Raw genomic sequence first — 6,451 nt, forward strand, 5'->3', positions numbered from 1 at the left:
AAGTTTTTTTGAAAAAATATGTTAAATTTATAACTTAAAAAAACGAACAAAGAAAAAAAAACAAATCAATCAATATACATAAAGAAAAACGAATATATATAGTCAAAATATTTTAAAGGCCAAAGAAGCACTCTAAAAAAAAGGAAGAAAAAAAGAAAACTATTTAAAAATTATATTTTCAAAAAATAAGTGTAACATTAATATTAGTTAAATGGAAAATGTTAAAAAAAAAAACAATATGTAAAACATTACATAATTAATATCAAAACATATATTACATGCAAAAATACTAAGTTGTTAAACAATTTTATGTTGTTTTCAATAGTTTTTAAGTTTTATTTAAAAAAAGTGCAAAAAACTTATATGTTGTTAATTTCAGTCAAGTGTAAAAAAATATGAAAGAAATAACTAAAAAATAATAAAAGAACAAAAACTAAAACATTTAATACTAAAATATACTGAGATTATTAGTAAATGATGCAAAAACAAAAACGCTAAAACTAAAATTTAAGGGCGGGTTTCTTACCACTCAGTTAAACTAGGCTTAACTTGCTATTAGATTAAACTCAGAACAAATTTAGGCGGACTTTAACCGATGATTGTGATTTTTAGGTAAGGATTTAAGCTCATTTAACTTTATTAGTATTGCCAACTTTTCACTCAAAAACATAAACAATTAACAGCTGTTTTTTGCAAATAATACTTTTGTAAAATGGAAAATTTTGGAAAAATTAAAAACAAACATTGAAAACAATAAAAAAATAGAAAATTGCAATTTACTTAAAATATTAAGTTTTTCTTTCTTTCGAAATCATTGTTTTAGGGCGGGTTTCTTACTACTCAGTTAAACTAGACTTAGTTAGTTAGTTTGAAAGGAGGATGTACATATATACCTAAAATCCGCAGAAATACACCTAGGCCTATATCGGGCCTGTTGTGCGCTCCTTAATGCTTCAGGTGGGAATCCAACCTCCGCTCCACCAGACTAGAACACTATTCACTAACCTATCGGAGGCCACTAAACTAGGCTTAACTTGCTGTTAGATTAAACTCGGAACAAATTTAGTCAAGCTTTAACCGATGATTATGTTTTTCAGTTGTGGATTAAAGCTCAGTTAACTTCGTTAGTATTGCCAACTTTTCACTCAAAAACATTAACAATGACCAGCTGTTTTTTGCAAATAATACTTTTGTAAAATGAAAATTTTAAAAAATTAAAAAAAAATATAGAAAATTGCAATTTAATTAAAATATTAAGTTTTTGTTCTTCTGAAATAGTTGTTTTTAGGGCGGGTTTCTTACTACTCAGTTAAACTATACATAGTTAGGACGGGTTTCTTACTCATCAGTAAAACTAGGCTTAACTTGCTGTGAGACTAAAATCGAAACTAATTTCGGTGGACTTTAACCGATGATTGTGTTTTTCAGTTTTAGATTTAAGTTCAGTTAACTTTGTTAGTATTGCCAACTTGCCACTCAAAAACATAAACAATGAACAGCTGTTTTTTGCAAATAATACTTTTGTAAAATTGAAAATTTTGGAAAAATGTTTAATAAACATTTAAAACAATAATTAATAAAACAAAACAAATCAGAAAATTGCAATTTACTTAAAATATTAAGTTTCTGTTCTTACGAAATCATTGTTTTTGTTAATTGTGTTTTCTCACTTATAACTTAAGTTTAATTGGCCAATCACACTCAGTTAAACTAAGATAATGAGTAACTTTACTGATAACTGAAAAACACGAAACCTATATTAAACCCGGTTTAACCAAAGAATGAAGATTATCGTTATCAGAAAAACTCGCCCTAAGTAACGTTACTGTTTCCTGAATAACACAAAACCTATATTAAACTAGGTTTAAACAAAGAATGTAGATTAACTTTATCTGAAAAAACCCGCCCTTAGAGCGTTTAGTTTTAAGTTAAAATAATGAATTTACTGTAAACATTTTCATTTATAAACTCAGAATGTTAGTATTTACCTATATATTTCATGTCTCAAAGAACAAAATTATTATATATATGTATACAAAAATAAAATCATTAAAAATAAAATATTTACTTTACATTTAAAACTATACATAAATACACATGCATATATTTTATATACATAATCTCCTAAAAACTATTCTATGTGTCTTAATAAATTTTAAAACATAAGTGTTAATTATTTATTATTTAATTGTTTTCATTATTCTTAAACAAAATAACATTATTTATTATTAAACTCATCAAATTGAATATAACTAAGACATTATTAAATATTTAATAAAAAAAGGGAAAACCCCAAAATTTCTTATTATAATTACCAGCATACATATATATATTTTTATACTAATTGTATTTGTTTATTGTTTTTTTCTTTCTTAATATATTTTATAAGTCATTATTTACATAAATAACTTAAATTATAAATAAATTCAATAAATAAACAAAAACAAAAAGAATGTAAAACCTTTGTTACACTATTTTATTAAAAAAATTTAGCACCAATTCTAACTGTTAGTTGAATATTTCATAATTATACATATAAACACCCCCCCCCCCCCCCCAAAAAAAAATTGAAATCCTTATATCTTTATATTTATTTATAAATTTCATTTTGAAATTCTATATAGTGTAATAAGAATATTTTGTAATTAATATAAATATTTATGATCTTTATTTTGGGCATTTTTGTTTTTATTTTATTATTTTACAATTACATGTATTTTTAAATTAAAGAGGTTCATTATTTAATAATAAAACTATAATGCTTTTTCTTTTTGTTAAATCTCAACAACAACATAATAGATATAATACAAATGTTTCTGAATTATTTATTAAAGGGCAAAAAAGAAAAACTGGTAAGTTTTACTTTCTATTTAAAAAAAAGTTTTAAATAATAAAATTTTACATAATTTTATTACAAAAAGAATATTTTCGAAAAATTCTTTATGATTATGTTTTTCAATTATGGATCTAGATTCTAGAATCAGTTTACTTTGCTAGTATTGCCAACTTTTCAGTCAAAAACCTAAAAGCTGTTTTTTGAAATATTTTATAATAATAAGGGTTTCTTACTCATCAGTTTAACTAGGCTTAACTTGCTTTTAGATTAAACTCGAAACAAATTTAGGCGGACTTTAACCGATGATTGTGTTTTTCAGTTTTAGATTTAAGCTCAGTTAACTTTGTTAGTATTGCCAACTTTTCACTCAAAAACATAAACAATGAACAGCTGTTTTTTGCAAACATTACTTTTGTAAAATGAAAAATTTTGGAAAAATATTATATAAACATTTAAAACAATAATAAATAAAACAAAACAAATCAGAAAATTGCAATTTACTTAAAATATTAAGTTTTTGTTCTTCCGAAATCATTGTTTTATGGTTTTTGTTAATTGTGATTTCTCACTTATAACTTGAGTTAATTTGGCCAATTACACTCAGTTAAACTAAGATAATATGTAACTTTACTGTTTACTGAAAAACACTAAACATATATTAAACCTAGTTTAACCAAAGAATAAAGATTATCTTTATCAGAAAAACTCGCCCTGAAAAACACAAAACATATGTTAAACTAGGTTTAACTAAAGAATAAAGATTATCATTATCCCGCCCTAAGATAAATTTTAGAAAAAATATAAATAAACATTTAAAGCAGTAATAGTATCGATAAAAGAAATTAGAAAATTAATATTTACCTCAAATATTAAGTTTTTCTTCTTCCGAATTGCTTTTAAAAAACTTTTCACAATTTCACGAGAAAATGTTTATTTTGAAAGATTTTTTTTAAATTTCTGCTTTTATAAATTCTCTCTTTATTGAATACTTGCTATACCCAATGTACCTTGCTACTCTAACAGCAATATAAAACAAGTATGAATGTATAGTCGGGCGTAGCCGACCATATGATACCCTACACCAGTCAGTCTGTATGTTAAAAATGGGGATTATTTAAAAAAATTAAGCATTTGGTTTGTTTTTTTAACTTTATTTCGGAATATTTTTGCTTTTTTTTCGCAAAAAAAAAGAGATTTTTTTAAGAGGGTGCAAAGGGAAGTAGGGCAAGATATGGCCCTATCCTTAAAAATGTTGGTAGGGGGAGTTAAGTCTTCTTCAATAATATTTATGTAGAATTTAAAAGTGTTATTAGTGTTTGTAAGTGAATTTTGACCTTTAAGTCATTTTCTGAAGGGGAGTTTGTATGGGGGATAGGGTCAAATGAAGCCCGATCATTACAAAAATCGGTAGCGTCATTTGAAGTTTTATAAAACTAAGTTTTGTCGACTTTTGTTAACATAATAGATCATTTAAATTAATTATAAGCCAAAAGGCCCTATTTGGGGGGTACGGTTGTATGGGGGCTAGTCGAAATAATGGACCGATTTTAACCATTTTCAATAGGCTTCGTCCTTGGGCCAAAAGAAGCGTATGTGCCAAATTTCATCCAATTATATTGTACCTTGCGCACAAGGTTTACATGGACAGCCAGCCAGACGGACGGACATAGAAAATGATTCTAAGCCGATTGGTATACTTTAAGGTGGGTATAGGACGAATATTTTTGTATGTTACAAACATCAGCACAAACCCAATATACCCTCCCCACTAAAGTGGTGTAGGGTATAAAAATAATAAAACGCCCCCTGCAGCTAGTCCGCCCACTTTTTGTCATAAATAATCACATTGACACTAAAGTCGCTCCGACAAAATTTGAGGACTCTAACAACAGCAAAATGCTTATAGGAAAAACCTGTTATACCACATTGAGCCCCTGTGAGTAAGAACTCTAGTTGCTGTTGCCGACTCAACAGAGGCCATCCCATCTGCGTGGAAGTGGCAGCAATGGTCAGATATTAGATAGCTCAAGTACTTGAGCAAAGTGCTTGAACATGGACCGGTCATTCCATGTACAAAAATTGCTACTGCGTGTAACATACACGAGGCGACATTGGTGAGTTGTTTATTATACTCACCCAGTGGTTTTAAAAGTTAGGGCTACGCGACAGGTACTCACGTAAAGCAGTTCGACTTAAATACTGTCTGTTAGAGTTCCCCACAGTAATTTGTCAAATTGAATGCAAATTAATTTAGTTTTATATAAAAAGATCAAAATTGTAATATGTATGTTCCCGTACTCGCCTGGATTGCCAATTTTACTTCTCCCGGTCGTCTTGGACTTATACGAACACTGGGTGAACTTGATAGACGTCTCACCACCACACCTTTAAGCTTCTTACACTTTGGTCATGTAATTAGTCAATGTACTAGTCTAATGACAAAACAATAAACTATTCTACAATAAATAAACTAGTATTTACAGTTTTTATACTAGTCTAAAGACTAATTCTAGTTTAAAGTACTTAAAAACTATAGATAAGTCATTAGACAAGTCAATATTTAAGACCATTTAGTCAATAGACAGTTTATTGTCTCTCTATGGCCTTGAGGATAGAGTAGTCTATAAACTACAAACATACTAGTCTATAGATTATTGTCTAGTATAAAAATAGCCCTAATACTACTCCAAAGAATAGACAAGCGATCGGTAAAAAGTACTAACTTTGTTAAATGTTGTCTGGTTATAATCTATTTCAGGATTCATTACAGTATCCTCTTCGGAAGTGTTTTAATAATATTTAAAAATTGTACAAAATGGATCATTAGTGTACCATTGTACTTTTGTGCCGGTCCACACTAGGAAACTTTTTTTGGGAAACTTTTAATTTTTGTGTGTGAGAGAAAGAGAAAGAAATATCAACCATCTCTTTCTCTCACACACAAAAGTCAAAAGTTTCTCAACAAAAGTTTCCTAGTGTGAACCAGGTCTTTGCAGATCGAGTTGTACCGAAAAAAAGTACAATTGTATCAATTCTGTCAACCCTGCATCACCATTCAACTCTGTACACCGACACACTTATTGAGAGCAACATCCGAGTAATGTCCGTACCCAGCAATTCGACAAAGAGGCAATGAATACGAAATTTCCACTAATAGTTAACCACCTGGATGATCGTAATACGTATGTTTTGGGTCATTCGTCACGAATGTACCCTTTGTAAACGAGAATGAAGACAGTCGTCTCTTTAGTGCCCTCTTTGTAAGCGGGAGCGGAGACAGTCGTCTCTTTACTGTCCTCAAGTAACCTAGAGATTGTACTCTTAAAAATAGTTTTTTTTGTCGTATTTCCGAATGTAGTTATTTAACCCATCTTTTGGAGAAATGATTATTACTTTCTACTAATATGCCACCATCTTGTTGACTCAAATTTATATCTTTCGGGTCAATCGTCACATTATTGTTCTATAGTATTCTAGAGAGTAGACACTTGAAATTTTAAAATTTTAGTTCCATTAAAATCTAAAGTTCCACAAATAAACTTTTGTAAACGAGAATAAAGACAGTCGTCGCTTTAGTGTCCCCTTTGTAAGCGAGAGCGGAGGTAATCGTCCCTT

The sequence above is a fragment of the Lucilia cuprina genome, chromosome 2 (genome assembly GCF_022045245.1).
Source record: "Lucilia cuprina isolate Lc7/37 chromosome 2, ASM2204524v1, whole genome shotgun sequence".
Taxonomy (NCBI): Eukaryota; Metazoa; Arthropoda; class Insecta; order Diptera; family Calliphoridae; genus Lucilia; species Lucilia cuprina.